This window comes from Budorcas taxicolor, chromosome 14, assembly GCF_023091745.1.
Source record: "Budorcas taxicolor isolate Tak-1 chromosome 14, Takin1.1, whole genome shotgun sequence".
NCBI lineage: Eukaryota > Metazoa > Chordata > Mammalia > Artiodactyla > Bovidae > Budorcas > Budorcas taxicolor.
The window spans coordinates 29,730,820-29,742,513 of record NC_068923.1 but is presented as its reverse complement, the minus strand read 5'-3'; the positions used below and the strand labels follow the sequence as shown (position 1 = coordinate 29,742,513).

Sequence of the window (11,694 nt, the reverse complement as noted above, 5' to 3'; positions counted from 1 at the left end):
TTGAACTCTTCTCTCTGTGTTAATGAACCTAGGTCATACTTCAGACTGTTCAGGTCACTCTACACATTTTTGGGGTGGGGAGAGGTGTGAGTTTTCAGCACGCCCCATAGCAGCGTGTGTGTGCTCAGTTGCTCAGTTGTGTCTTGACTCTTTGCAACCTCATGGACTCCACCAGGCTCCTCTGTCCACAGGATTTCCCAGGCAAGCATACTGGAGTAGGTTGCCATTTCCTACTCCAGGGGATCTTTCTGACCCAGGGATGAATCTGGTTCTCCTGCATTGCAGGCAGATTCTTTACCTTCTGAGCTTAAGGAGTCATATAAACTAAGCGTGTGTGCATGCTAAGTCACTTCAGTCATTTCCAACTCTTTGAGACCCTGTGGATTATAGCCTACCAGGGTCCTCTGTCCAAGGGATTCTCCAGGCAAGAATACTGGAGTGGGTTGCTATTTCCTTCTCCAGGGGATCTTCCTGATCCAGCAGACACCCCAAAAGGTGTACTATAGCCTATACATAGACTTGCCACCAAAAATAGAAGTTAATCTACAAATGGTGATAAGACTGGGAGAATGAGAGAGAGAGAAACTAGTGGGTCCAGGTAGTTAAATGAATGCAAAGAGTTCCCACCAATCAATAGGGGAAATGGTGGTTAGCTTGTCTCCCTGGACCAGAGTTTTATACTCTTATCCCAAGGGCCTGAAAAGGCCAAATATTCCCAAGGCTGATTTTCTGGCTGCCTTTGGGCCTCTCATGCCAGTGGAGGGAAGAAAATCAGATGGACTGGTGCCCAGTCTGCAGCGAGGAGCTGGCTGGCTGTGGAGCGGGTTGGCATTATCCAGATCCCATCTGACTAACATGGAGTTGTTGACGATGAGGGAGGGTAGACTTTCCTAAAAGAGGGAGCGAGACAGCCATAAGAGGCCTGGGGCTCTCAGGGTGAGCATGCTGTGGAATAAACATCCTGGGCTGTGAGCGTCCACACTGTGAGCCCTGAGAGGGCAGGGCTCTGCCCTTGTTCATGATTCTGTAGATGACCACCGGTCAAGTGCTTGTCGAGGCCAGGGGATATACCAGGAAATACGACGTAGCGTGTGCCATCATCGAATGCAGTGTAACATAGTGCAACAGAAATGCAATCAAGCCATTGCGGGACAGTGTGGTTGGTGAGTGCTCTCAGAGGCATCAAGTACCAGGGAGGTGCATGGATTGGGGACCAACTGTGAGTGTCAGAGAAGACCTCCTGGTTGCTTGTGGTTGTGTTAATTGCTCAGTCGTGTCCGACTCTTTGCGACCCCATGAACTGTAGCCTGCCAGGCCCCGCTGTCCATAGGGATTCTCCAGGCAAGAATACTGGAGTGGGTTGCCATTCCTTTGTGCAGGGGGTCTTCCCGATCTGGTAATTGAACCCAGGTCTCCTGCATTGTAGATGGATTCTTTATGGTCTGAGATATCAGGGAAGCCTGAAGACTTCCTGGAGGAGGTGATATTTACGTTGTGACAAAATAAATAAGATTAAGCCAGGCGAATGAGGTTCATGTTGGGGAGAGACACGAGGAATAGGATTTCAGGCAAAGGAAAGAGTATTTACAGAGTCTGCAGATGAAAAGTGTGTGGTGTCATCCAGGAAGTCTAAGTGGTTCAGAAGTCTGGAGCCCCGACCAGCAGGTCCTCTCGGGGTGGGCCTGTGTGTGTGATGCTGTTACCTCATGGTTTCGTGTGTGGGAACCTTGTGTTCCTCATCCATGGAAGGTGTCCTCCAGTATCATGGGCTTTGACTTCATGAGAGCAGGACATGGGGGATCACAACATCTGAGTTAACCTCCTTGGGCTGGCTGTGGTTGTCTCCTCTGTAAGGCATCTGGGTGGGACAAGAAAGCGGTTTTCAAATGGAAGGGGATGTCACTATTTCTCTTACCTTCTGCAGTTCTGTGGTTTTGTTTTTTAATCTTTAAATTTTGGCTGCACCGCGTCTTCACTGTGGTGTGCCGGCTCATCACTGCAGCGCAAGGGCTTCTCTAGTTTTGATGCCTGGGCTTAGCTGCCCTGCTGCATGTGGGATCTTAGCTCCCCAACCAGGGTTCGAAACTACCTTCTCTGTATTGGAAGGTGGATTCTTAACCACTGGATCACCGTGGAAGTCCCTGCAGCTCTGTGTTTGAGGTGGTACCATTAATACTCTTTGGATGATTGAATTATTCCTTTGACCAGATCTGTTTTCTACAGCTGGTTCCTACCGTCCTGCCCTGCTACGTACCTGGCCTGCTCAACGAGTACCCTCGATGTTGATAATACCATGATAATGGTTGATAATGGTATCATGGTCTCCTCACCATCCCCATGACCTGCCAGAAGACTCTTCTCACAGTTCTGAAAACTAGGTGCCCTGGAGCAACGGTTAGAACTGGACATGGAACAACAGACTGGTTCCAGATAGGAAAAGGTGTACGTCAAGGCTGTATATTGTCACGCTGCTTATTTAACTTATATGCAGAGTACATCATGAGAAATGCTGGACTGGAAGAAACACAGGCTGGAATCAAGATTGCTGGGAGAAATATCAACAACCTCAAATATGCAGATGACACCACCCTTATGGCAGAAAGTGAAGAGAAACTCAAAAGCCTCTTGATGAAAGTGAAAGAGGAGAGTGAAAAAGCTGGCTTAAAGCTCAAAATTCAGAAAACGAAGATCATGGCATCCAGTCCCATCACTTCATGGGAAATAGATGGGGAAACAGTGGACACAGTGTCAGACTATTTTGGGGGCTCCAAAATCACTGCAGATGGTGACTGCAGCCATGAAATTAAAAGACGCTTACTCCTTGGAAGGAAAGTTATGACCAACCTAGATAGCATATTCAAAAGCAGAGACATTACTTTGCCGACCAGGGTCCATCTAGTCAAGGCTATGGTTTTTCCTGTGGTCATGTATGGATGTGAGAGTTGGACTGTGAAGAAGGCTGAGCGCTGAAGAATTGATGCTTTTGAACTGTGGTGTTGGAAAAGACTCTTGAGAGTCCCTTGGACTGCAAGGAGATCCAACCAGTCCATTCTGAAGGAGATCAGCCCTGGGATTTCTTTGGAGGGAATGATGCTGAAGCTGAAACTCCAGTACTTTGGCCACCTCATGCGGAGAGTTGACTCACTGGAAAAGACTCTGATGCTGGGAGGGATTGGGGGCAGGAGGAGAAGGGGACGACCAAGGATGAGATGGCTGGATGGCATCACTTACTCGATGGACATGAGTTTGAGTGAACTCTGGGAGTTGGTGATGAACAGGGAGGCCTGGCGTGCTGCGATTCACGGGGTCGCAAAGAGTCGGACACGACTGAGCGACTGAACTGAACTGAACTGGAGCTTCATTCTCTGGGTGTGGGGGATAATTTACTGTGGCATCAGTGACCTCATGGATAACCACGGTTGGTTGGCTGGGCAGGTTACCCCCCTCCCCACTCCCACTGCTTTGTTCATGCCATCTCTTGAGCTATAGGACAGACATAGGGAAAGCCGAGGTGGAAAAAGACAACCTTCTTGACTGATGGAGGCACAAGCTGTAGTCAAGCTTGAGAGAGGAGCTCTGTTTCCCCTTAGTATCTTATCACCTCCCTGGGCCCCAGCTTCCTTATCTATAAAACAGGAGATTAGACGGATGCTGTCTGATTTGTTTGCCTACCTCCTGTCCAAGCGTCCAGACCAGATGGGACGGAGGCCTCCCAGGTACAGGAGGGGAGGTGCATGGGTAGGGTGAGCTGAGAGTCCTGCTGTGTGCAGACCAGAAGGACGAGTCACAGGGATGAGGGCACCTGAGGAAAGTGGAGTGTGCCCAGCTGCCCCTTCTGGATGGGGCTCAGCTCTGCAGTTTGTCCTGGTGCCCTTCAGGGGCCTCCCCTGACTCCTTTGCTCCATCTGGCCTGCATGGTTGAGGATACACCATCACCCCTTTGGCTTCAGTTTCCTCCCTGATGTCCTTGTCATTCCCTCACCCAGCTTCCTCATGCCCCGACTCGGGGAATTTCCCCAAGCCCTCTGAATCATAATGGTTGCCTCCGCTTGTTGAGTAACTTCCATTTGTTGTGTCTGGTGCTGCACTAAGATTTTCCACACTTTATCTCACTGAGTCCTTATGAAATAATGCCCTCTGAAGCAGGTTCTGCCTGAATGAACTTCTCATCTTCATGTGGCTGGTTTTGTTTCCATCCGTCATCCATCAATGAGCTGTTTGTTCTAATGTTTCACTGCCCTCTTTCTCCCACCAATTTCTGTCACATCATCCTGTTTGGTTTTCTTTATAGCATTTGTTACAGAAATCATCCTCTGTTCTGTGTTCTCATCACTCCTCCCTGGGATGTAAACTCCCCAAGAGCAGTGATCACGAACGTTTTGCCCTCCATTGTCCCCTCCCCACCTCCCAGCATCTAGAAGAGTGCCTGGTGTATACTAGGTGTTCAACATTTGTTGAATGAAGCAATGCTATTGTCACCATTTCATATGAGAAATTAAAGCAGAGAGAGCCTAAGTCACTTGTAGTTAATACGATGGCAGAGCTGGTTCAAACCCAAGTTGCCTGTGTCCAAAATAAACATTCTTAATCCTCATGTGTTTCTGGCCCCATCCTGGTATGACCTTTTTTTTTTTTTTTTCCAAGACTTGTTTTTGATGTGGACCATTTTTTAAAAAGTCTTTGTTGTATACACCGAGGAAATCAGAATTGAAGGAACTGAAAGAATTGTACCTCAGTGTTCATCACAGCACTGTTTATAATAGCCAGGACATGGAAGCAATCTAGATGTCCCATCAGCAGATGAATGGATAAGAAAACTGTGGTACAATGGAGTATTGCTCAGCCATTAAAAAGAATACATTTGGATCAGTTCTAATGAGGTGGATGAAACTGGAGCCTATTATACAGAGTGAAGTAAGCCAGAAAGAAAAACACCAATACAGTATACTAACGCATACATATGGAATTTAGAAAGATGGTAACAATACCCTGTATGCAAGACAGCAAAAGAGACACAGATGTATAGAACAGGCTTTTGGACTCTGTGGGAGAGGGAGAGGGTGGGATGATTTGGGAGAATGGCACTGAAACATGTATAATATCATATATGAAATGAATCGCCAGTCCAGGTTTGATGCATGATACAGGATGCTTGGGGCTGGTGCACTGGGATGACCCAGAGGGATGGTACAGGGAGGGAGAGGGAGGGGGGTTCAGGATGGGTAACACGTGTATACCTGTGGTGGATTCATGTTGATGTATGGCAAAACCAATACAATATTGTAAAGTAATTAACCTACAATTAAAATAAATAAATTTATATAAAAAATAATAAGTCTTTGTTGAATTTATTACAATATTGCTTCTGTTTTATGTTTTGGCTTTTCGGCCAGGAGGCATGTGAGATCTTCGCTCTCCAGCCAAGGATCAAACCTGCACCCCTGGGAAATCCCAGTGTGGCCTGCTTGGTCTGATTTCTCCTTCTGGGCTGAAGTGGACTGGGTTACTTTTATGCTCTGACACACCGCCTAATTCATGCTGGCCCTTACTTTTCTTAACATGAAACCCCTTTTTGCAGAACTATGCTTCTCATCTCTCTCTGCCTCCTGCCTGTGTAAATAGTCCCTGGTGTGGCTGAGTTTTTTTTTTTTCCATGTCTCTAGAAATTGCAGGAACCAATGCCTTGCTTATCTCTCCACAAAGCTAACTTTCAAGAGGGTTTCCAATTACTGACGAGAATAAGAGGATGGAGATTTGAGTCTTTGAAAAATATTCTGAAGGGAAGAAAAGGTGAAGATCCATGGCCCATTTCTCTTAGTCATTTTTCAGGGAGATTGTAAAAACAGAAAATCTTGCTCTACCAAGAAACTATTAACGATGAAAGTACATCAAAATCACATATGGAATTGGCAAGGGAAGCAACAGCAAAACATGAAACTCCATCCCAGTTCTGGGAAGAATCAGAGGAAACGGATGTGACTAGTTCTGTCCTTTCTCAGATTCTGTATTTATGGCATATAAATAAAGAAGGGATTGGAGGAGGAGAGATGGGAACATGAAAAAAAAAAAAATGTAGGCTTCCAAATGATACAAAAGTGAGGTTGATGAAGTCATGACTGAAACCTCAAAAGTGCTTGTCTCAGAACATCTTAGACCTGTCCCAGACTGCAGGGTCCAACTCTGTGACCCGAGAACAGACGGAAGGAGCTCAGCATTTCCTGAGCAGCTCCCTTGCTGCGGTTTTTCTTCAACCATGAGAGCTCCATCCCCTGCAAAAGTCAGTCTTGACACATGCTTTAAATGAGCCATGATTGAAATACACTATATTTAATCTGCCCTCTGACCCCACATTAAAACACAAAATCCCTCAGATAAGAGAAAACAAAATTCCAAGGAAGTCTGACTTAGAAATAGAGCCTCCCATGTACCATCCTCCCCACCCCAATTTCTTTTTGGCTAAGAGAAATTTCTACCAAAAAAAAAAAAAAAAAAAATCTCAAGAAGCAATATTGCTTAAAATGAGTCACTTGGTTGTCTTTTTTTAAAATTGGTTTATAACATTTTATATGTTTGATGTGTACAATATTATATTTTAACTTCTATATAGACTATAGCGTGCTCATCAAAGGTTTTGTTTCTGTCACCATACAATTAACCCTCTTTAACCATTTTTCTCTTCCTCATCCCTGTTCCCCTCTGATAACCACTGCTCTGTTCTTCATATCTATGTGTTCATTTTTGTACGGTTTGGTTTGTTCATTTAGCTTTTAAATGTTTTATTAAAAAATTTTTAAATAGTCACAGATGAATGAAATCATACAGCATTTGTCTTAACTAGAATTCTACTGAGAAAGCTGAGCATGCCATTTTCTTGTCTGTGTTGCTGTTGGAGCTCAGCTGCTGGTGGGGCTCTGAGCTACGCAGTACAGGTGACCGTGGAAAGGCTTTCTTTGGACCTGGGAGTGTAAACAGTACACTCGTGGAGGTCAGATAGATGCACAAGGCGCCCTCAAGAAAGAAGATTCCCCAAGCAACTCTGAACCTTTTTCAAGCTCATGGAAATAGCCTCCTATTTAGGATGAGATGAGGGAAGAGCAGGAAGTTGTCTATCCTTTATACCTTGGCAGGTGCCTGGGAAAGCGTGAAGCCATAGGAGAAACTTGTGTAGCTTCCCAAAGTTTGTTGTTGTTGTTCGGTCGCTCCGTTGAGCCTGATTCTGCAACCCATGAACTGCAGCGTGCTAGGCTTCTCTGTCCTTCCCTATCTCCCAGAGTTTGCTGAAGCTCATGTCCATTGCATCGGTGAGGCCATCCAACCGTCTCATCCTCTGATGCCCCCTTCTCCTCCTGCTCTCAATCTTTCCCAGCTTCAGGGTCTTTCCCAATGTCAGCTCTTTGCATCAAGTGGCCGAAGTATTGGAGCTTCAGCATCAGTCCTTCCAGTAAATATTCAGGGTTGATTTCCTTTAGGATTGACTGGTTTGATCTCTTTGCAGTCCAAGGGACTCTCAAGAGTCTTCTCCACCACCAAAGTTTGAAAGCGTCAATTCTTTGGTGTTCAGGCTTTTTTATGGTTCAACTCTCACATCTGTACACGACTACTGGAAAAACCATAGTTTTGACTATATTGAACTTCGTCGGCAACATGATGTCCCAAAGTTTACTATTTAGGATTTGGGAAATGTATTTGCTTTTTGTTAAAATAAAAACATGCATATAAGGCAGAGCAGAAGGCAAAATCACAGAGTTTTTTTTTTCTCAGATTCTTACCTGATTTATGTTTTTAATTGAAGTATACTTGCAAACTCACATAGAGTTTTAAGATGAAACAGTTTCACAGCAAGGATGTGATTGTGGTGGGGCATTTGGAGTTCTGGTGCCCTCAGAGGTCACCAGCTTCCATGGGTTTACACTCCTGTGTCATTCAAGGTCATGGGTCTGTTTAAGGAGCGTTCACACAATGGACCACATTGGTTCTCTGAGGGGAAAAAAGTGCTGATCAAAGGGGAACCATTAGTTAGTGTGGGTCAGAGGGGAAAGGGCTCACAGGGCCCAACCAAGGTATCTGTCCAGAGACAGATTCCTCTGGAGAGTGTGAGGCTGTCCTAGGTCAAAGTCACCGGATATTTAAATCAAATTTTCTTTCTTTTTTGGTAACTGCCTTTGCCCTGACTTCCTGCTCTCCTAGCAACCTTCTGTGGTAGTTTGGTTGCTCTTGTCATTTTCCTGCAGAGCAGCATCTGGCTTTCCTGGCAGTTACATTTCTCACTGTAAATCAGTGGCCCTCAACTGGGGACGATTCTGGCAACACCCCCACAGGGGACGTTTGGCACCTTCTAGAGACATTTTTGGTTGTCACAACTGGGGGAGAGATGTGATACTGGCATCTGGAGAATAGAGGCCAGGAATGCTGCTACACATGTCATGACGTCACCGCCACACACAACAGTCGCTCAGCCCCCAAAGCCAACAGTGCGGAGGTTGAGACACCTCACTGTAGGTGACAAGTCCCTATTTCTCCATCAGTCACCACTAAGCTTAGCTACTTTGAATTTGCTGCTGGGAGGTTAAACCACTCTCAGGTCTGGTATAGCAAAGTCTACTTAGCCTGTTGGGCTGGAGACCAACACCTGGGCTGTGCTGAATTCACCACTTAGAGTTCTGGGCAGCCCACTGGTCTCCTTTGACTTAAAAATTCTTGGGACTTCCCCAGCAGTTCAGTGGTTAAGACTCCACACTCCCAACGCAGAGGGAACAATCCCTGGTCAGGGGAGATCCCATATGCCACACGGCACAGCAAAAAAGAGAAAAGAAAAACATTCTTTCCACTTTTCTCTTGTCATATTTTAAAATACTCTTTCTTTTGCTTTAAAAAATTCAATAAGTGAAATAGGAATTTAAAAATATTCTTATTTGGTTGATTCATGTCAATGTATGGCAAAACCAATACAGTATTGTAAATTAAAATAAAGGAAAAAAAATTATTACAAAAAAAAAGAAACGCTAAAAAAAAATTCTTATTTTTCTTTCACTATAAAAATTCAGTAAGTGAAATATGAATACATGTAATAAAATTTTTGACAAGGGACATTTTCTCTGACACTTGAATTCACACAGACACATCTATTTTTAAAAATACAGGTCAGATCACACCCTGTACTTCTATGCTACTTGCATTATTTGCTTGTCATCCTACCTGTGACAAGACAAAGAGATCTGCCTTATTGTTTTTAACTGTTGCACTTGGTATTCCTAAGATAGATATGTTGCCATCAATGTACCTGTCTCTTCATTGATTGTCATTTCAGTTGTTTACAATGTTCTGCTATTACAAGCATCCACGTTAGCATGTTGTCCATATATCTTTCTGCAAAGATATCCTAGTGGGGTTTTCAGTTGTGGATTTGCATGTGAACTTAATGGAGTTGCTTCCACCTGCCCTTCCAAGAGGTTAAGCCAGTGTCTACCCTAACCAGCAATGAATGGGTGTGTCCTTTATCTTGCACCCTCAACAACATAAATTCTGCCAATCTGATGAGCAGACAATGGAAGCACCAGATTGCTGCCTCACTGGTTACTAGGGAGGGTTCCACAACTTTTCATAAGCATGGGGTGGTCTGTACGCCTCTTGTTTTCAGAGGCCCTCAGTTCCTGGAAAAGAAGAAGATTTACATGTTGGCCCAGAGTTCTGGGAATCTAGGCTCTAGGGAGACTCAGAAAGTCTTTTAGTTTCCTGGCGCCTAAGATAAACCGGCTGTAGAGAGGCAGAGGTAGGGAAAGGATTTCTTTGTGTCTGGGTCCTGGCCTCTGCTTTGGCCTAGGCCTGTCTGGAGCAGGATGACAAATGGGGAGAACTGAGGTGGGTGTCCTTCAGCTGCCAACCTTCTGGACAAGTGGAAGTAACTGCAAACTCTGCCTTCCAGACACTTCCTCTCTCCACCAAGGAAGAGCTCACACCTGAGCGCACACCTGACTAAGGCTCTTTTTGGCATCATCTGGAGTTCTTGAGCTCTTTTCTTCAGTTTTACCACTTACCGCATTTGTGTTATCATCATGGTTAGCCATTTGCGCTTTTTACCTTCATCTTAATCAGAAGCCCTTGGAGTTATTCATCCCTGCATCTCGACGCCTAGCACCCTGCTTTCTAGTAATCGTAGCTTCTCTGTACATGTCAGCAGAAAGGGTGTTTTTATTTCTTTATCTAAATAGAAGGATCTTTGACTAAAAGTTTTGAGTCACTCATTTTTTTTTGGAAAGCGTACAGAATTTGATGAAGTGAAAATAGGTACCCATATGAGCTTTACAAACCACCCTAAGGAAAAAAGAATATTTGAAAAGATGTATGTATATACATACATGTGCATATATTCATGGTAGGCATGTTTCCATGTATATATGCACATGTATACACGTATATAGATAGATATAGAATATATGTATATATACATTATTGTAATTTTGGGTCATTTTATTTTTCTATTATAGCAACAATAAAAGACCCTGATGCTGGGAAAAATTGACGGCAGGAGAAGGGAGCAACAGAGGATGAGATGGTTGGATAGCATTATCAACTCAACAGACGTGAGTCTGAGCAAACTCTGGGAGATAGGGCAGGACAGGGAAGCCTGGCGTGCTGCAGTCCATGGGGTGGCAAAGAGTTGGACACACCTGAGCGACTGAAGAACAATAGCAATGCCTATTCCTTGTTTAAGATTTCAAATAGTATAGAAGGTATATGTGAGATAAAAAAGCTTTTTGCTCTCTCCTGATTTCACCACCCCACTTCCTAGAGGTGCACGTTCACCCATCTTCAATGGTTAATTTTTACAAGTTAACATTATGGTTACAACCATAAACCTAAATGTTGTCACATGTTTATTTTTTGACTTCTGCTGTCTTATCAATTGGACAATAGTTCTCGGCATCTTACAATTGTAGTTGAAATTTAACAGTCACGTGGCCTACTACCTCTCTTTTCCTGTCTCATTCTTCTCTTTTCAGAGTCACTTCTTGATGGCTGCCACTTGTATCACAGCCAGACCTCGGAGGACCACCCTTTGAAAGCAGACAGGGCAAATTCCTGGCCGGTCAAATCATTAGGTAGAAATTTCCATGGGTTCCCGTTTCCTGAGCCTGAAAAAGTGGCAAGAGCACTAGTTTCTGTTTTGATTTGTTTTGCTTTCCCTGGAAGATAACTCAAACATATCTTCTTTAGTAGACTGCTGCCAACAAACCAAATCCCACCATGCATATTCTTGGCTTCATTAATTTTTTTCCCATTTATTAAAATAATATTTACTTGACCATGTACCCAGCTCCTAGAATGATTCTAGTCTGCTTCTTCTAGGTAGGCTTTTTAAAATGTAAAAACATGTTAAGAGAGGGGATTCAGCACTTAGTAAACTTTCTAAAAACACTAAAAATAATGCATAAGAATAACATTAGAAAATGAGATGGATACTTAAGTTGAAAAAATAAAAACACCGGAGACATGAAGGTGTGAGGTTTTAGAACAGTTAATTTTGAGTTGCAAAACAGAGAGACTCTTAGGATACCAAAAGCAGAAGTTCAAGAGTGCTGTTTGTTGGGGACATTAAGAACTATTTCTCTTTTTGGAGACACAGTTGTGGTGATGGGATAGAACCGGTGAAACGGGAAGGGAGTACATAGGGTGCTCTGAGAAAGACTGCCAGCT

The 11,694-nt window shown here is 44.1% G+C and overlaps 1 long non-coding RNA gene across 1 annotated transcript; it reads left to right on the top strand.

The window, feature by feature from the left end:
• Positions 1–946: 946 nt before the first annotated feature.
• Positions 947–11,295, top strand: LOC128059341 (uncharacterized). The gene is made up of 3 exons (XR_008200590.1): positions 947–1,163; positions 10,485–10,580; positions 11,001–11,295. It is a non-coding gene; the product is annotated as an uncharacterized LOC128059341 (long non-coding RNA).
• Positions 11,296–11,694: the final 399 nt, after the last annotated feature.